The sequence below is a fragment of the Lactuca saligna genome, chromosome 4 (genome assembly GCF_052625555.1).
Source record: "Lactuca saligna cultivar CGN05327 chromosome 4, ASM5262555v1, whole genome shotgun sequence".
NCBI lineage: Eukaryota > Viridiplantae > Streptophyta > Magnoliopsida > Asterales > Asteraceae > Lactuca > Lactuca saligna.
This window is the reverse complement of record NC_136420.1, coordinates 229,264,199-229,286,079: the sequence shown is the minus strand read 5'-3', so window position 1 is coordinate 229,286,079 and position 21,881 is coordinate 229,264,199. Positions and strand designations below refer to the sequence as shown.

At 38.2% G+C, this 21,881-nt stretch overlaps 1 pseudogene; it reads left to right on the top strand.

The window, feature by feature from the left end:
• The first annotated feature begins 18,811 nt into the window (after nt 1–18,811).
• On the top strand, nt 18,812–21,587 carry LOC145040515 (carboxyl-terminal-processing peptidase 3, chloroplastic-like; annotated as a pseudogene).
• The last annotated feature ends 294 nt before the right edge of the window (nt 21,588–21,881 follow it).

The window sequence follows — 21,881 nt, the reverse complement described above, 5'->3', positions numbered from 1 at the left end:
TTGAAGACTTTGTGGTATTCTATGATGCATACATCACATGTCTAGGGGTGGTCCTCATGTAGAGAGGACGAGTGATAGCCTACACATCTCGGCAGATGAAGCCGCATGAGACGAGATACCCTACGCATGACCTGGAGCCTGGGGAAGTGGTGTTCTCCCTCAAGATATGGAGACATTACCTTTATGGGGTCCGCTGTACCATTTATATGGATCACAAGAGCTTAATAAATATCATGGATCAGCTGAACCTGAATATGAGGCATCGCAGGTGGCTGGATGTAGTCAAGGACTACGAGTGCGAGATTCTTTACCACCTTGGTAAAGCGAATGTGGTTGCGGATGCTTTGAGCCGCAAGTCGGCTGGTTCTTCCACCCCCGCGGCATGTATGAGGATAGTAGTGGATTCCCCGCTTGTGAGTTTGATTAGAGATGCCTAGATAGAGGGCATGCGACCAGAAAATTTAAAGCTGGAGAGGATCAAGGGTGAGAACACCAGGTTCGTGCAAGACTATCGGGGTTTACTGACCCGATGCTATCGGGTTTGGGTCCCGATGTCAGGAGGGGTTAGGCAGATGGTTATGGAGGAAGCCCATAAGTCTCACTTCTCTATTCACCCGGGGCCCACCAAGATGTACCAAGATTTGAGTTTGAGCTATTGGTGGCCATGTATGAAGCGCGAAATTGCTTGGTACGTCGAGAGGTGCTTGACCTGTAGGATGGTCAAGGCCAAGCATCAGCGGACGCATGGCAAGCTGCAACCCCTGTAGATTCCCATGTGGAAATGGGAGCAGATCACGATGGACTTTATCACAAAGCTGCCAAAGACGGCGAAGGGGTTTGATGCCATTTGCATCATTGTGGATCGATTGACCAAGAGTTCCCATTTCTTGGCCAAACGGGAGAGTTCGTCGGCCGAGAAGCTGGCCAAAGTGTATGTTCATGAGATCGTGCCTCGCCATGGGATTCCCATTTCCATTGTCTCTGATGGGGATGTCAGTTTTACCTCCCGCTTTTTGAAAAAGTTTCACGAGGAACTGGGCACGCGATTGCATTTCAGCACAACCTTCCACCCGCATACAGATGGCCAGAGCGAGCGTAGCATTCAAACCCTTGAGGACATGCTAAGGGCATGTGTCATCGACTTTGGTGGGAGTTGGGATTCTCACCTACCACTTGCAGAGTTCGCCTACAACAACAACTATCATTCTAGTCTGGGTGCCCCGCCTTTCGAGCTTATTATACGGGCGGAGGTATTGCACCCCGGTTTGTTGGGGCGAGCTGGGTCACAGGCTGATGGTTCGGACAGAGGTGGTTTTGCAGACGAAAGAAAAGATTCAGTAGATCAGGCAGCAACTGCAGATAGCTTAGAGTCGGTAGAAAGGTTATGCCGACCGACGCCGATCTGAGTTGGAATTTCAGGTGGGTGACATGGTTCTTCTGAAGGTCTCACCCTGGAAGGGCGTGATCTGCTTTAGAAAGAGGAGAAAATTGGGTCCCGTTACATTGGACCGTTCAAGATTATTGCTAGGGTTGGCAGGGTGGCTTATAGGCTAAATCTTCTGGAGGAGCTTAGCCGGATCTACATCACATTTCATGTTTCGCAATTGTGAAAATGCATTATGGACCAGGAGGTAGTGGTATTGTTGGATGACATTCAGGTCGATGAGTGCCTGAACTATGTGGAGAGGCATGTGGCTATTTTGGAATGGAAGAAGAAGATTATGCATAACAAGGAAATACCTTTACTGAAGGTACATTGGGAACATCGAAAGGGATCCGAGTGGACATGGGAATTGGAGGCGGAGATGCGCGAGCATTACCCGACATTGTTTATTCCAGCGGACTTTGAGGGTGAAGTCTAGTTCATGTGGGGGAGAGTTGTAACGCCACAATTCTCAGGTACTGTCTAAATATGAGTTGAAGGGTTAAGCCCTACTCGACGAGTCGGTTGATCTACTCGTCGAGTAGCAGTAGGGAGGATCGTGGGTTAAGTGACCTACTCGACGAGTGCCTATTGGGACTCGGCGAGTAGGAGCTGGCAGCTAAAACCCTAAATCTCGGGGTTGTGCACCCTATTTAATGGAACACAAACCTCTTTCAGCCTCTTTCCAGTCTCTTATCAAACCCTAATACGTGTGTGTGTGTGTGCATTGTGTGTTTGAAGCCTTGGAAGGGGATTTTGGTGAAAGGATCTCGCACTCGTAGTCCTTGGGGGAAATCCGGAGCTACTCCATTTCTTTGAAGCAAGGAGCTTGGGGGAAATCCGGATCTACTCCATTTGTCATCTCTTGGGAAGGTATCAAGCTGTTATCCTCCTTCTATTTCATTCTAGACCTCCTTGGTCGGAGATTAGGGTTCTTGGTTGGATACAAAGTCATTTTCTAGGGTATAAGCCAAGATCTGAAGTTGTAACTTCAGACTTAAACTCTTTGAGGATTAAGGGACCACAAAGTTATTAGTTTTGGCAAGTTGGAGCCCCTCCTTATGTGTAAAACCGCATTTCAAGCATAGGTTGGGCTTTTTGAGACATCGGAGCCTTGCATGCACGCAAAGTTTGCAACTTTACGTGATAAGCAGGCCTAAGGAGGTTGGATCTACACTTTGGGGCCTTACCATCACTTAAAAGTTGTCTGCATGATAAAATGATAGAATGAAATTGACGAGTCGCATAGTTGACTGGCGAGTCACATGAAGATGGTCGTGAAATCAACGAGTTCGAAGAACAACTCGGCGAGTCCGATGAAGATTGCCATAAGACTCGACGAGTTGAAGAACAACTCGGCGAGTCAGATGAATTTTAACCAGCAGACATTTGCATGTATGTCTCTCGACTCCAAGGAGGGAACTCGACGAGTGGCCTTAAGGGTTGATTGAAGATTCGAAGGAACTCAACGAGTCACACCGATGACTCTGCGAGTTGGAATGTGCTTCAGAGAACTCGGCAAGTACCCAAGTGTAATAAGTGAGTTAAGGTCAACATGGACTGTTGACCTTGATCGGGCACTTTAACTATGACCAGGGGTTGACTAGTGGTTTATGGAGCAATTTATAAGGTGAAGGACTTATGAGCATGTCATATTATGGTAATAGGTGGTGTAGTTTTTGGCAAGTGATCGGAGAGCTTTGATTATTTACCGAGCTGATATCTTCGAGGTGAGTTATCCTCATTATACTAAGGGGTCTAAGGCACCAAGGCCGGCCCATTGGATTTGATATCCCATTAGTTATTGATATGATAAGTTGAGTCATTAATGTATGCTAGTTGATATGCTAGTTGGGTAGATCTGTAGGACTGTCTGTGACATTGATTGATTATATGTATGTGCTTTTATCTGTTACATGTCGACATGTTATGTGGGGTGGGTTCAGGTTGTACTGCTCCGTGCGGTAGCCAACAAACCCGAGAGTATTCTAGATATGAGTTGAGGGCCCGGTAGGTATTCCAGACTCATACTGAGGACTCGGGAGCATTCCAGATACGAGCTGAGGGCCCGGTAGGCATTCTAGACTCGTACTGAGGGCTCGATGGCATTCCAGATGCGAGCTGAGGGCCCGACAGGCATTCCAGACACGTACTGAGGGCCCAGGAGGTAATCCAGCTTGTAAAGTTGTGGGCCCAATGCATGTTGTTCTTTTTTATTGATATAATATGCTAATGTTGATATTGCTATGTGGACTGAATGTGTATCGGTATTTTGGGGTTAGCTCACTAAGCTTTCGGGCTTACAGTTTCAGCTTATTGTTTCAGGTACATTAGAGGATCGCGGCAAGATGAAGGCGTGATCGTACAGTGCCTCCTATTATACTTATGTTTCTGTGAAAAAACTCTGATAATCAGTATTTTGAAAACAAAAGCTATAATGTTTTGAAGAACTTTATATGTTTAAAAATTTTAAATTGGTTTGAAATTTACGGGTGTTACATTACAGACCACAAAAGCTTATAGCACATATTCGAGCAGAAGGAGCTGAACATGAGACAACGACGGTGGGTAAAGCTACTCAATGACTACGAATGTGAAATTCGTTATCATACGACTAAAGCCAACGTAGTACCAAACAGCCTAAGTCGGAAAGAATATTTTGGTCGAAGGGTCAAATCATTAACCATGACTATCCATTTGCTCCTATCCATACACATCAAAGAGGCTCACTCAAGGCCTTGAAATATGAAAATGTGGCGGATGAATCCCTATGAGGAATGGATAAAAACTTGGAAGTCAAGGGTAACGGAGCTTATTATCTCATGGACCAAATTTGGACACTGAAACACAGTAGTTTTAGAGATTTGGTCATGATTGAAGCGCAAAACACTAGGTATTCCGTCCACCTAGGTTCAGATAAGATGTATCTGGATCTTAAAAAGTTATACTGTTGGCCTAACATGAAAGCAGAGATTGCTACCTTCATAAGTAAATGCCTTACTTGCGCCAAGGTCAAGGTCGAATACCAGAAACCATCAGGTATACTCCAACAACTGTAGATACCTGAATAGAAGTGGGAGTTGATCACTATGGACTTCATAACCAAGTTGCCCAAGACAACGGGTGGACTTGATACCATTTGGGTCATCGTCGATAGATTGACCAAGTCCGCACACTTCCTGCCCATTAAAGAAACTGACAAGATGGAGAAACTCACAAGAACCTATACTAGGGAGATCGTACGACTGCATGGTGTTCCTATATCTATTATCTCCGATAGAGATAGTAGATTCAATTCGAGGTTCTGGCAGTCACTACAAAGTTTCCTTGGAATGAGGTTGGACATGAGTACAGCCTACCATCCATAGACCGATGGACAAAGTGAGAGATTTATCCAAAACTTGGAAGATATATTGCGAGCCTGTGTCATTGACTTTGGGAAGGCATGGGATACTCATTTACCCCTTGTCGAGTTTTTCTACAGCAACAGCTACCACACGGGCATAATGGTTGTTCCATTTGAATCCCTCTATAGCCGAAAGTGCAGATCCCCTATGTGATGGGCTGAGGTGGGTGACACCCAGTTAGCTAAAGTATGAGTTCCTGACAACACTCTTACAGGTCTGGAGATCATTTGGGAAACAACATAGAAAATCGTTCAAATTTGTGAACGATTAAAAGCCTCTAGAGACCGACAGAAAATCTACGCTGACAAATGAAGGAAACCTTTGGAATTCTAGGTGGGAGACTGCGTTCGTTTGAAAGTCTCACCTTGTAACGGCTTTATACGCTTCGTAAAACATGGGAAGCTATATCCAAGATACATAGGGCCTTTCGAGATTCTCGCTAGAATTGGCCTCATAGCATACAAACTCAACCTACCTCACGAACTTAGTAACTTACATTCTACTTTCCACATCTTGAACTTGAAAAAGTGCCTATCAGACAAGACTCTTGTAATCCCACTTGATGAGATCGAGATCAACGAGAGCCTTAACTTCATGCAAGAACCGATAGAGATCATGGACCGAGAGGTCAAACGAACGAAGCAAAGTCGTATCCCGATAGTGAAGGTTCGCTGGAACGCCAAGCCAGGACCTGAATTCACTTGGGAGCATGAGGATCAAATGAAATTGAAATATCCTCATCTTTTTTCTTAAGTTATTTGAACTAACGTGCTTGCTTAAACTCTAATTTCGGGACGAGATTCTCTCTAACGGGGGGATGATGTCACGACCCGAAATTTCTATCTTGTACGCTTATTCAAATCTATCACAGTTAGACTCGTTTTGCTATCTTTTAGCACGGTTTATGGTCTATTTGAGTGTTCTAGGCCTAGTATAATCTAGGTATGGGTCTTAGTGTGACATCTCCAATTTCACGGCCAGAAAAGACCGATTTGTTTATGCTTGTTTTTAAAATCAAAGTAATTTTTTAAAGAAAACAGTTGCGGAATTTGTTCTGAAAACCAAATATGATAAGAATTTATCAAAACATTTCTCAAAGAGAATGTATTTTCATTATGTAACAAAACCTCGGGATGTCATGTTTCGATACAGACACATAAGCATAAACAGAACTTACATTTATTTACACTAATGATTTACATCTCCTTTGAATCTCTCAGTGAAATATGTCTTCGTATTGATACCTGTGATATAAAGAAACCTGAGTGGATCAGGCTTGGGAGCCTAGTGAGCATATAGGGTTTTCGACACATAATAATATAATTATTATATTCAATCATCAAACAATCAACCCAATTACTCATCCCCATTATCTTCTTTATTTCTCAAGGTTTTACCCTATTAACGAACTATCCTTCGTTCATTTATTCCTAAGGATTGACCTAAGGAATTAGCAAAAACTTCCATTGCTACAAAAGGCACATCTGCCAAGACTATCCTTTAAGCGCCTCTGCTAGGATTACGATAGTCACTATTAGGCGCATCTACTAATATTATCGTTAAGCGCATCTGCTAGTATTATGACATTCTTTACTTGGTGCCTCTACCAATATTATTCCTAAGCGCATCTGCTAGCATTATAACATTTTCTTTTAGGTACATCTACCAATATTATGCTTAAGTGCATCTACTAGTATTATGCCATTATCTATTTGGTCCATCTACCAATATTATGCTTAAGCGCATCTGCTAGCATTAAGTCATTCTCTATTTGGTGCATATACCAATATTATGCTTAAGCGCCTCTGCTAGAATTATGTCATTCTCTATTTGGTGCATCTACCAATATTATGCTTAATCATCTTTCATACCTCATCATTTACCTCATCATTTTATCACATACCAACTATCTCATCTACCCATGTTCTACCCAACATATTTGTAGATATAAAATACATATACAGTTTAACTCATTTAAAAAAAAACTATATAAAACATCCATTCCACACTTATCTCAAATAAATAACAATATATAAACACATAGCATGTATTTCATAGAAAATACTTCATATTTATGTGTTAGAGGAAAGTAACTATACACTCACACATATAAACAACAATATATATAAACGCATAACACGTATTTCATAGCCAATACTTAATATTTATGTGGTAGAAGAAAGTAACTATACACTCACCCAAACATATACTTAATACATTCAAACAATACTTGTATTATACTCGTGTTTATGAAAGGGACTATACAGCCACACATATAAACAACTTTATATTATACACATATCACGTATTTCATAGAAAATACTTCAAATTGAAGTGTTAGAAGAAAGTGACCACACACTCACTTGATCAGAAGATGATCGGACAGCACTACGGCTTGTAGAAGTAGTATTCTTCGGTAGATCTGAAAGATATTCGGATCGGGAATCTCACTTCTTGAGATCTTCAGGCTTCGGGACTTGATTCGTGTCTCAAGATGAAACTGGGGCTTCGGGGGTACTCTGGGATGGCTATAGAGGGTATCGGGAGTGAGAGAGACGAGTTGGAGCAACCCAAACTCGGCTGGCCCTTCAAATCTATTATAGGGAAAAAAAATTCCCTTGCCACATCATGGTATGGTTTACCACATCGTGGTGGCTGGGTCATCACTGCATGCATCATTGCAAGTGGGTCTAACAGACTCCAGAGCTCCTGTTCCGTTGTGGCACTTTTACCACGTCGTGGTGGCTGATAGTATTGGGGTTTCGCCCCGAACTTCAGAAATTCATAACTTTCGCATACGAACTCCGTTTTCGATGTTCTTTATATCGATGCGTAGGTGAGAATATGCTCTACAACTCTTGTTTAGACTCCATTGGCTAATTTTGAATTGATTTTTAATATATTATAAATATATTACTTTTATATTATTTTTAGTAGGCCGGGACAGGAAAACTCCGTTATAAATTCATAACTTCTTCATCTGACGTCCGTTTCCGCCTATCTTTTTATCGTTCCAATACTATCGATGAGATCTTCAATTATCATTTAGATTGTTTAGGCTAAAAATCAGTCGATCTTAAATCTAGGATTCGGGCTGCATACTGCTAAGTCGAAACTTTGGAAAAATCATAACTTCCTCATACGAAGTCAGATTTGGGTGTTCTTTTTATGCACGCTTTCGGTTTAACGTATTCTATAAATTTTGTTTAGATCTCTAAGGCTAAATATTTCTCTAACATAAATTTACTGTTTACGTCATTCAGCGTCGTGCCAGTTCTATCGCGAAACTTCAACGGGTCATAACTTCTTCGTTATAACTCGGATTTCGGCGTTCTTTATATGCACGAAATACTTGTAACATATACTAAAAATTAGTTAATATTAATCCTTCTGAATAATCTTCCATCAAAAAGTCTTTTTTGACGCTTATTGTCTCTAAATTGACTAGCTCGGATCTACGGGCGTTACACTTGAGATGAGTGTTTGTGAGTGTAGCACCTTGCAAATGAGCCAAACACACCAACACAAGGTGTGTGCAGCCACACACCCATCCCATCCGCACACTCCAGCCGCACACCCCTCTAACCGCACACTCCCCTCTATATAAGTGGCCCTTGGTCATTTCTGATCACTTTTTCCACTCCTCCAAGGCAAGAACATGTGTTCTCTCAAGTATCAACCATCTTCCACTTCTAGATCTTCAAATCAAGTAAGTGTTGCTTCCTTGATATGTTAATACAAGGCCTTAACTAGCCTTTTCCTTTTATTTGATCCATAAAAACACCTATTTGGTGTTAAATTCTCAAGAACACCAAGAACACACACTGCCTTTTTGGACTTTAACTACACTTTTAAGCCCCTAAATCGAGTATACACTTGCAATAGCTTGATATAAGCCAATGATCCTTGAAGTTATGCATGAATAACGCCATTTCATATGATCTTTAAGTGTGTACGGCAACACACACCATGTGTACGGCCGCACACACCCATTTAAGGGTCCAAAATAGCAACAAACTCCCATTCCGATTAAGCAATTGTCAAAACACCTTCCCTAGAACATTCATAAGGCTTGGAATCACGGTTTTGACACACTTAAAAGTGAGTGTGCGGCCACACCCACACTTGTTCGCACACTCTGGCCGCACACACACACACAAAACCCTTGATTTTGTGACCTTACACTCCAATATAGGGCCATACACTCCCTTATGTGCAACCATACGTGTTGGTAACACTTAATTCTAAGTGTTTTTATGTCCATAAGGCGTGTCCCTATCAACATTAGTGGTTAAATACATTAAATGTAATCATATATATGTAATTATCTGTTAAATAGGATTTGTTTGTGCTCAGGACTCCAATTGACACCCAACAATCCTATATCGATCCTTCATTCGAGTTACTCACTATAGGTGAGTTCATACCCCTGAATCAACCTTTTAAATGATTTTAAATGCTTTTATGGGGGGGGGGGGATACAAGTTGAATCATCATAGTTATGGTATCAATCACATGTGATTAATAACTATCAAACAAATGGATGTTTATATACTTTTAACTGTTGTATCAAACAAACTATTTCAAAATGATTATCAAACTCTTTTAAATGCTAAACTTCTTATCAAACTTATTATTATATGCCAAACCGTTTTCCTTTAACTCTTTTAAAAACTTATATATTGTCAAATCTTTGTCTAATGCATATATAGTTATATAAGTAAGGTTTGAAGGACTTAGGACTCGTAACTCACTTTATTTCCTGTTCCTTGTATGGGTGTGGACTTAGAGTACCCTATTGCTTGTCCAAGTGTCGTTTGGTCCTTAGTTATACATTATAAAGCTTTTACCCCAGTTCCAACACCTTTGGGTAGCAAAGGTGTATAAATTTACTAAGTCATTCAAACAACTTTACTAGTAAACTATAATAGGTATAGTTTAAAGACATACTAGTCACTATTTCTAGTACAATGAAACACACAAGGAGTCAGTTCATACCTAAGTCAATACATATTATACATATACAATAGAACATACTATGATGAGAAACTAAGTAAACTTACATGATACTATACATGAGATTATACTATACAAACATTAGAATACGATAACTAGAATGTGACATACTAATTTCATATACAACAACACATTGTTGTATCATATTGTAACCAGAGTCTCCTGGAGGGAGATTGGGCATCGTGTGTATAGATATATACGGGATAGGCACTCCCACACCCTGACTGCTAGCTACAGTCCAAGCCGATAAGGCCGAGGGGTGACAAAATGTTACCTCACTATTTTATGACCCCGGAAGGTCACCAGTTATTCAGCAATCAATCAGCATGGTTACAAACAAGTTCACATCTAAATCTTTAATTAACCAACTAGAAATTAAAGGTAATAAGACCCTCTGGCGCGTATAGCTCATTTAATAAGACCTGCAGTCTTTATCCTATTACTTTATAACCAGTAGTGTCACCACTGAGATAAAACATTTTTTCCCCTACTGCATTTACTTTGTGACCTTCTCACATAAATGATAACATAAACTATATTTTATAATGATAGTTTCATTTGGGAAAACTCATACACTTACAAAAGAACAAACATACAAACAGTCGGGTCTTGGTAGAAGACTACAATTCAGTAGAAAATATAGGATTTTCTAGGAAGTGCAAACATTTACAAACAATTACAAAACACTTACATTACATTGTTACAAACATTTTTATACAAACAAGGACACTAAATGCTTATGAACTCACCAACTTTAAAGCTGATAAACTCTTTCAAAAGAACTTGTATTCTTAGGTCGTCAGTAGACAGGTACTGATGCCAGCTTTTGAGATGATGGAGCACATACAAGACTCATCTCTTATTTTGATTAACATTTTTGGTGTCTTTTATACTATACAGAACACACTTGTATTAAAATTATTAATGCAATGGATGACGTTGTTTGGTTGTTACTATTATGCCTTGTTGTGATACTGTACATGACGTCCTCCACCCCAGCACATTTCCGTCGTTCCGTTTTTGGGGTGTGACAAACATCATCTAATTTATAGGAAAATCCAACTGATTGAACTCATAGTTTTCAGTAGCATAACTCTTCTTGGAAACCTTTTCAAACTCATTCATGATCCCATTAAAAACTAAAGCTTCAATGGTCTCGTAACAATAATGCTTCCTGGGACCACCCTTTTTAAGACCAGGAGAGTCACTTTGCCTTTGCCTCAAGATGCTTTAAATTTGTCTTTGTTTTTCCATCTCATTTTCTAACACAATCTTCTTTTCTTCGGTAGTTGAATCAATTGTAATACCGTTCCCTTTACCTTTCATCTCTTTAGTTGATTGCGTGGCCTTGAAGAGCTTGATCCACCAATAGAAGAATCAATTATAACACCTTTCATTATTGAAGTAGTTGAAAATGTGGTCCTTAGTAAAGATGTAGGAATTTTTGTTGACATAACTTTCTCAACAACCTTCAAATTTCACCATTTTTCGATGAACCGTTTCCTACAAACTTTAATGAACCCATTTCGACATTTGATCCCATGTCAACACTCACACTCCTTTCTCCCCCTTGCACCCCTGTGTGAACAGGTGGGGCATCAGTTGGCATTAGATTGATCAATTTTAACAACAATTTCATTTCAGCTTTAATCGAAGCCTCAAAAGATGAAAACATAGTAGATAAAGAATCTGGAGAAACAGAAGACTTTGATAACGAACCAAGTGTCTAAACTTGCTCTTTTAAATTCCAAAAGAGCTCTTCAATCTTAGAAAAACATTGGAAATAAAATTCTGAATGTTTATCAATTTTGGATAGAAGAGAATTGTACAATTAAACAACGTTCATCATAGCTTCAACAGCAATATCCACCTTCCTGTTAAGAGATGAATAGTTGTGATCAAGCTGTAAAATCTCCTTCGCCATATGAGACCAAAGTTTCTCAATCTTTAAATTGACATCTTCACAAACCTTCTTTACATCTTAAACAAACAACACATGTCTTTCTTTGTCATTCCTCTCAAGTCCTTTATCTCATTATTAAAGGAATCAGATTGAGACTTCACATGCAATTCATTGTTTTTGTCCATGTAATTCATTATGTCTTTAAACAAAGCTCGTGAGCCTTAAGCATCACATCAAATTCAATTCTAGAAACATGGTTTCTACTCCTAGCACCAACTTGAATTTGTGATAAGGAGTTGATCTTACAATTTAGAATTAAATTTCTTACCAGACATAAGCATATGATATGGTATATTCTCCTCTTTTGGATCAAACTAAATGTCAGCAAAAGATACCATAAAATCGTCTTTATCAGTGACATCATCCGGAATGGTCTATGGTCCTTCACTGGATTGCAAAGGAAATAATGATGTGATAGTTTGATCCCTGATGAAAGAATAAGTGGGTGAAATGGTAGAAGCTGATGATGATGTAATAATAGGTGTTTGAAATGGTGATGAACAAGTTGAAGTGTCAATACCAGATGTGTTGAATGTGAATGAAATGATAATGGAAACCGAACAAAAGTAGTAGAAACTGTAGAAGTACCTTGGGCTTGGTTAGTCAACACCCCATCCCCCTTGTTGAAATTTTTGTCGATATCAGATAGCCTTAGAAACTGATTCGGCATTCGAAACTTCGAGTTGTATGACTGAAGCCTGCTCAGGGGCAAAAAGAATGGAAGTATCACCTAGATTGGTGGTTGTGTCCACGTGAGATGCTTCCACATTACCACCAGGACCTCCATTTGCCTCGAAAATCGAATTTAGTGGAGAGCCCCTCACAGATGATGGAAAACCCATATCTTACCATTGTTTTCGAACTCTATCTCAATAACCACTTCATCCAAATCCGCATCCACTTGCTTTCGCTTCTTTTTCATTTTCTTCACCATTGCAAGTGCTCGATGCTTCTTTGATCCTAGAGAAACAGGAACATAATTTATCAAAAAAGCACTCCCTTGCGATTGATTTGTGTTTTCCGGATTTTCTTAATCTTCGATGCAAACATCTCTTTTGGAGAAGAAAGAGACTGCTCAAGAATAGATTCATCAATAGGCAGTCTATCATGAGAATGATGATGCCTATGATCCATTTGCTTCAACTTCTTCAAAACTCCATATTTCGAAGGCACAACTTCCTTCGCATGCTCTTTAGGATCTTGAACTGGAACACGAATAGACTTGGTAACATTCTTTGGCATAGGAACAACATTAGACTTCGATGGACTAGCCTTGGCAACCTTCTTTGAACCTTTTCAACATTTTGAAGGACCATTTATCCCTTTTTGTAAAAGAACACCAGTTTCTTCAGATCGATTGAAGGTTTTAGGATAAGCTACTAGAACTGGATTGGCTGGATCAACTTTGCAAATCATTGCATTTGGAATCCTTGCAACACTTGGAAACACTGCAAAATTATCCTCAATTGTCTTGGGATGTTGATACATAACAAACTCAGCATTCAGAACATCATTGGGAATACCCTCTTTTTCGTACACATAACTTAAAATCAAAATCCAATAACCAGCACAAGAATCTCCATTCACAACACTTGTGTGGCCAATATTATTCCCAAAAATTATTGCCATAGTTGAGTTGCATAGTACACTTGAAGATCATAATAAAGACCAACAACCATTGCATATACCTCTAATTTAGCTTTATCGTTGAACATACGAACAATTTTTTCATTCTTGACCTCATAGAAAGGTTCATTATTGGGAATGTTCAGGATTTGGTCGAATTGCTTCTTGAACAGTTTGTACTTCTTGTCATTTTCAAGTTGAAAGGTTACAACCTTGTTGTCTTATTACACACAAAAGTGGAACCAACAAGTGACAACCATGTCATCAAAACATAAAAAGAAGATAACATCACTATAGATAAGATAGAGTGATTGAAGGCAACAATACACATCTTCAACTCTTCACGATACTTGGTTACATCATGTTGAACATCATAGTTGGTACTCTAGATCTTCAGCAGAGGTTATGATGTAGCATCATCGGTCGTTTGAGAAGGATGAACAATCATGTTTGCGACTGTTATTGTTATGGTTTAAGCTTTGAGAATAGAAGGAAAGAGAATTTGGGGAAAACTTAAGTCTGATTGCGTAAAAAGTGAATGAAACACCCCCAAAACCCTTTTATACGTAAACCCCAAGTTTGAATTTGAAGCGATTATTCATTAAGATTATGCCACATGTTTCCTTGAAAATAGGACCGATTACCACATCATATGCCACACCTGAAAAGTTATGCGTACTTTTTCCTTGAAAATCTTGTAGCACCTAGACATTCACATCAAAACAGAGTTTCATTTGCCCTAATGGAATAAGAACCATCAATGACCCTTTGGCATGGATGGCGGGCTCTTTCGCTTTCGGGTTGAGAAGTGAAGTCATTTTCCAGATATTTCGAAATCGTCAGCCTGATTCGGTATTACTCAGAACCTCAAGGATTTTAGTGTGAGCAAATATGTTCCAAAAAGTAATATAAGAACAAATTTAAGAAAATTTTGGTTCGGTGATGTCAATCGACATAAAGCAGTTAAGATCCCAGGCAAACATCACTTCGTTCCACATCAAGAGAGGTATCGAACAGCTTGTGTGGTATTTCATAAAGTACAACTGAATAATCATAAAGAAGTATCGAAGGGTGTCTTTTAATAAGTCTTCGAAGGTTGGATCAAATTTTGTTCATGATCACAACTTAAAATAAGTGTGAATGCAAGAAGAAAAATTACTTGTATGACCAGTGTAGTCAGGGACAAGTTAAGATCGGATAAAATTGTTAGTGACACAGGAGCGAAGTGATATTCAGATAGAAACCATATTCCTTGAAAAATAAATTGATGGATGTTGTTGGTTAAAAACGTCTTGATTGAAGAACATTTTATCAAGACCACTCAAAACGAAGGAATATGATTTTGAATATCAAAAGGTACACAAATAAGTGTTTCGTTAAAATCTTGAACTTAAAGTTCACCGTCAATTCCTGAAATAGTTAGAATCCTTAGGTTTCACCTTCATCACGGTTTCATAAATCAGGATCATGAACACAGACTTGTGATATATCTAAATCCTGGTTGGTTCGAACCAGAGATCTCTTGGATATATGTCACTGTGTGATCGTGAAAGAACAAAAACTTTAGGACAAAGAGTGCTAAAATGGGATTCATAGGAGAGGGATACGATTTTTTAAATCATTAATTTTTACCCCCATTAGGCACAAAGATAAAAGTCAAAACTAGCTAAAACAAGCTAAAGGAGAGTTGTAATACTCCTTGAGATAATCACATAGATATAAAGAGGGCTTAGATCAGAGCTCGCATGAAAGAGCTATGCTTTTTACAAATTCGTTTCGTGTGTGCGAGGTGTGCGCATCTGCCCGTTGCGCACCTCACTCCGGATTTGAGTAGATTGTAAGTGACATGACCTATTAGGGAAGTGACATGTAGCCTTCTCTAGATAGAGCCACGATGCTCACAAGAGACACGTAAGATCCTTGCATCGCACGCACCCAAATTTTGTTCCTATAAATAGAAGGCAGTGTAGAACCTATTCTTCACGCCTTCTAAACATCTCTCTCTCTCTCACTCTCTCTCTCACACACACACACACATACAACACTCGAATTTGATGCCCTTGTAGCAGTCCCCAGAGTCGAAATCCCGATTCAACACTACATCAACAGTCTCATGTGCAAGGGTGAGTTTATGGTCCCATTTTATGATTTTAAAGGTTTTACTGGGGGAATACATGCTTATCAAACTGCTTTATTAAAATATATCTATATCTATAAATATCAATTGTTATATAAAGCATGAAACGTTAGGATAATGTAGATATAGATATTATACCTTGTTTTAAGCTATCATATTATGCCTAAGAATTATGATGTCTGATAGTCTAGGATGTGATATTACCTAGATCATGTAATGGCCAATTTCCTAGGATAACATAGTATGTAGAAGTTATGGTGTCAAATATAAGGAAATGCAATGTACCTTATCATTGATCTGCCCAAATATCATGTTTTTTAAATTAACCATAATTAGGGTATATATGTATGGCAAAATAATATATATATATATATATACATATATATATATATATATATATATATATATATATATATATATATATATATATATATATATATATATATATATATAAGATCTAAAAGGGTATAATTATCAAATATAAAATTAAAAGATTTATATTATTATAGTTATAGGTAATCACTAAGTAAGAAAGATAAAATATAAAATACCTAAGGTTAATGTGTTAGTGAGTTGTTATTATTCATCCTTAGGCTGATTAAATGTCACACCCCCGAATCGGAACATCGGATATATTTGGGGGAGATAACGTCATTTTATAGTATCATAACAATTAAATATAAATGCAACAAAGCGCTACAACCATTACATTGAATATTTAATAAGTATACATTGTATTCAAATATTCTTTACATGACATCCAACGCATGTAACAAATATAAAATCACTAAGTAAGAAAGATAAAATATAAAATACCTAAGGTTAATGTGTTAGTGAGTTGTTATTATTCATCCTTAGGCTGATTAAATGTCACACCCCCGAATCGGAACAACGGAAATATTTGGGGGAGATAGCGTCATTGTATAGTATCATAACAATTAAATATAAATGAAACAAAGCGCTACAACCATTACATTGAATATTTAATAAGTATACATTGTATTCAAATATTCTTTACATGACATCCAATGCATGTAACAAAAATAAATGAAATGATGTGATGACGTCCCATCCTCCCTAAAATTCTCTCGGCTACCTGTTTACTCATTCCCTAAGAATAAAAGTTATTTTGAAAAGTGTCAACAATTAAGTTTGTGAGTTCATATGCATTTTGTATGAAAAGGGGTTTGTAATGTTTCGGAAAACGATAGTGTATACATCCAGAAAATCCAATATTTTCTTAAAATGAGCTGTAAGTCTTAGGTACCAAGACTAAAAATGAAAGTAATATTGTACTGTAAAATGATGTAAACAAGTTTTATCCTTATATGAAACTACTTTAAATGTATGTTACTCCATAAATCAAATGTGTTGTTGATACTCTATGTGACTTATTATAACCATACTAATACGACTAGTGGCATGAACGACATGCATCCAGCGTCGGAACTGTTACGATATTTGTTACTCCAGACCTATCGGTCTAAGTGTAGCTAACGGTTTAGATGTGGGGTTATCAATCCTGTATAGATCTATACACAAGTGTCACACTCTCCCAACAAGAGACTCTTGTTATAATTCAAGACTTTAATGTGTACTCTGGTGGGTACGGTGAAGCTAACTGTCTCACAATATTGTATCAGATGATTTACGTGTACTAAAAACTCCTTTTGCTTGTAAATTAAATACTTATGTCCTTAAATAAATATTTGATTCTTATGGAATGATAGTCTAGTTTTGTGACTCCCCAACTATACTAATTATAGTTTATCTCGTTTGTTTATTGAAACTATTTATATAATCTTTTAAAGAAATATGTGTTGGGTTTTGAGCATACTAACACTCCAATGGTGTACATGCAACCATAGAAACCTTGGATCTATGTTTTCTCTAAAATACATGCAAATTTGATTTCCAAGGTTTACAACCTAACTAGCATGTTATGGGGTACTTGTAATATAAAGCTTTAAGTAGAATAAGATACCTTTCTTTTGTGGTTGATTGCTTGGAGTTTTAGAGCGTAGCACCAATATTGTGGATACCTCAAATGGTGTCACAAATCACCCAAAACAACTTGTAAATACTTGAGAGAATTTGATGTTTGCTAAAATCAGCCAACCATTGTTTCTCATACACACTAGTGCTAATTCTAGAACCAACACTACAAGAAAAATAGCCTTTAATGACGCGCAAACAATGGCACTCATGGATTCACGTTACCCATTTTTGGGCGTCCTTAAAAATAATGTCAGACTTCCAAAATTTGAAGGATAGTGGACATGCATTTTTGCGTGCCCTTAAATTAGTGTCTCAAGAAAAGAAATTAAAAACACGGAGGGCGCTTTATCTTAAACGTGCGTCTTCTGTAGGTGTCGCTTGATAATTTTAAGGAAACGCGCCTTGAGAAGTTAACGGGGGAAATGAAACCCTAAAATTTTGAAAACCCGCCTTTCTTTTCTACCTTCTTTTCTTTATCTTCACAATCGACTCTCCCCTTTTGTTTCTCTATTTCGATGGTTGTTTCCCTCTTTCCCTAATCACGTCGTTGCCGCGAATCAAACACCGCCAGGCAGTGGAAGAAGATGATGAAGTTTGTCGTTGTCGTATGCCGCCCTCCCTCGTTATCTCTAACTATCTCTTCCCTTTCTTTATTCTTCTCTTCTATGATCTCAGCCTCCTATTCACCCCTCTAAATCCTTACTTGTGAGTCCACACCACGCTTGTTTTTATCTTGTTATGGAAAATCAAGAAACATTCGAAAAACCTTAGGGTTTCGCTGTGAGGCCTCGTTTCTTCTTATCAGTATCGGATTTCTTCTTGGCTGAGGGGCCAGATTGACGAGACCTGTGAGAATTCTGAGATCGATCATTGCTCCCTGTGTGACTGTGTGAGGATACAGAGATTAATGGCTGCGACAGGGTTTAGCAAACCTCCTTATATCTTCTCTACCAGGTATAATAAATGTTGGGTCAAGTTTCTAGCTCTGCATTCTCTCTACCTCTGCATTCCCTCTCTCTCTCTCTGGAAAACCCTAATCACCCTTCTGGTTTTCTAAACCAAGAAAAAGCGTGGTTTGTGTATTTGTAAACCCGATATAGACATTTTTGGGTCCGATTTTTAGGGATTACCATAAATCCCCCTAAATCCAACCATTACACTTGTTCATTCATTCCCAATAAATCCCTTCATCTTGATTACGATCTACAAACCCCCTAAATCCCCCAGTTAGAGTATCTACCATGGATGCTCTATGCCAACCTAATCTCGATCTTAGTAATTCTTCACCCCTTTCATCAATTTACACCAAAACCCCTCAAACACCAACCTCTTCAACTTTTCCCTATAAGTACCGATTATCTTCTTCCAGTTTCAATGGTTACCATAGCAAGTGTAAAGTACCAACACCACCTCAAGCTTTACCCAAGGAAAATTCGAACGAATCAGTTGAATCCAATAAGAAATTGATTGATTCAATCGCTAAAGGTTTGATCAGGCTCGCTGCTGCAGTCTCTGTTTGTTTAGATTCGCCAGCTCTTGCCGAGTCCTTGACAATAGCATTCCCAACTTCTCATACTCATGAGGTAGGTGTTCAGTTCGATCATCTTTTTTAGTAGTTTGTTTGGGTTGTGCAGATAAGGTGTTCAATCTATTGCTTATATGGGTTTGGTAAAATTTGATTTCGTAACAGGTGAATGCTGTGCAGCAAACTCTCGTAGAGACTTGGGGTTTGATCAGAGAGACTTTTGTTGATCCAACTTTTAATCATCAAGGTACGATTCATTTCTGTTGTTTTATGTCATTTAGTTTCAATAAGTTTAATGTAAGTTTATGTGTTTTCTGTAGACTGGGACTCGAAATTCCAACAAACAATGGTGGAAATGCATCCACTTAGAACAGCTGATGCCGCATACAGCAAGATTAAAGGAATGCTTTCTACTCTTGGAGATCGCTTCACTCGCATTATCAGTCCAAAGGTGCAACTTTTCCCATTACTTTTACAAAAATTGTCCCTGTGGTTTCTAAAAGAGTTTTCAGTTTTGGACTAAAATTTAGAAACAACAGGAACCATTTTTGTAACTTATTCTTACTCCTAGATTCCAAAAGGGGGAACTTACTCTATTTTCTTTTCGGCAATGATTTGTACAGGAATACCAATGTTTTAGAATTGGAATTGATGGAAACGTACAAGGAGTTGGACTATTTGTGAATCCTGAACCAGAAACCGGTCATCTGGTTTGTGATGCTGAGACTTGAACCTGAGACCTCAGTTATGGATTCTTATTTATTATTTTATTTTTAAAAATTTAAAATTTTTTGTTGCACGTTTTATTGTCCTGTGTTAAGGGTAGCCCAGCTGCTAGAGCTGGAATACATGTAGGAGATGAGTTGATTGAAATAAATGGAGAGAGAGTTAAAGGGATTAGTGGTGAAGCTGTTGCACAAAAGCTTAGAGGTTATGTTGGGACAAGTGTTACAGTCAAAGTGCACAATGTAAGTTTCTTACATTTAAGTTTGGTAGGAAGGAATGGAATGGTTGATTCCTTTCCAAAGCGTTTTATAGAAATTTGTGCATGTTCATATTTCTGATCTACATGGAAAAAAGTTTTCCATTAATTCTAGTTTTAGAGAGGTGAAACTACCCCGGGAATTCGTCAGACTTTTTCCTATATTAAGTCTCATCATTCCTCATAGAACACCAAATGGTCATGTATCCAAAACCGGATATGTAAAGCTATTAGCCTTTTCCCAGGTGCTTATTAATTCTCTAAATCTTAGTCTTACTTTATAACTTCATATCTTAAATTCATCTAACAACAAGCTTTTGTAAATAGAATGTTGCTACAGATATGAAACACGCCATTCGTGAATTTGAAAATCAGGGTGTTGAATCTTACATTTTGGATCTCTGAAACAATCCAGTAAGTAGCCTAAAGTTGACTTTAGTAAACTTTTGTTTGACTATTTACTAGTATTTACATATATATGTTTATTTATAGGGTGGTTTGGTGAAGGCTAGACTTGATGTTGCTCAAATATGCCTGGATGGAGATGAGACTCTAGTGAACACAATAGATCGAGATGAGAACATGCTTCTTGTTAACATGATCAATGGCCATGCTGTTACTCGTGATCCGCTAGTTGTTCTTGTAAGTTATTTTTTTTTTTTACATGAAAATCTATATATTCACCTTTTGTTACATCTTTTGCTAGTGTTGCCATAGCAGTGAGACAACGGCCACATCAGAAGAAGTATAAGCTGAGAACTGGCTGTGTTAATGTGTCCCATTTTCATAAACCTGGTAACAGGGTGCACACAAAGGCTACAGCTCAAGAAACATGTGACAGTTGGCGATAAAGGTGTTGTTTTATCCCCCCTCCCCCCCCCCCCCCCCCCCCCGCTTTTTTTTTGATATTTTACATTTGTATAAACCTAATATGGTTTTGATTTATGAAATAAATTGATTTGTGCAGGGGAAACGAGGTTTATAAGAGTGGAGATTTATCAGAAGTTGAAGTATGTTATTCAAAGGGTATTAGTTCAATACAACATACAAAGACACCTGCTGTTTGTATACAACCTCTTATTTTCTGTTATAGCAATCGCGCAACTATACGCATGGCTCTTGGAAGAATGAGGGAAAATGTCTAAACGACTGTAGAATGGCTACTGCATTAGATCCCAATTTCATGAAGGTCAATAAGCTCCTATTCAGAGAAACTACTTAATATGAAAGGAGAGGCTCTTCTCATGGTATGTGAATGTGATTCATAATCTTGTTAGTTTAATAATTGAAATTGACTGATTTGCCCCTACTTATTACACAGCTGGGGAAGCATAAAGAGGTGGTGCAACTGTGTGAGCAAACCATAGATACATCGGGTACTCAAAATTCTACCAATTTTTTAACTACTTTCCCTTTACTTTTGAGTTTTAACCTCTTAATATTATATGATATTTATAAATCAGGTAGGGGAACTTCAGTGGTGAAGATACTGTTAGGGTTACCACCATGAACAAGCATGGGAAGCATGATTTGGATATTCAGTCATTGTCAACCCAAGAAATGATCCTCCATTTATTAATATCCTTGAGTTCATCATGTTGGAGAATGTGACAGAAGATGATATTCACTTTCCAGGTATATTACAGTTTACAAGAAATAACAACGTACTTTTATGTATTTGCTTATTGTGAAAACATTTTACTTTTATTTCTTTCTATTACAGTTTACAACACTGCACTTTTCATTTATGCTCTTACAAGATTTGTTGTAAGTCCTTTAATCCCAAGCGACTGATAGACCCTTG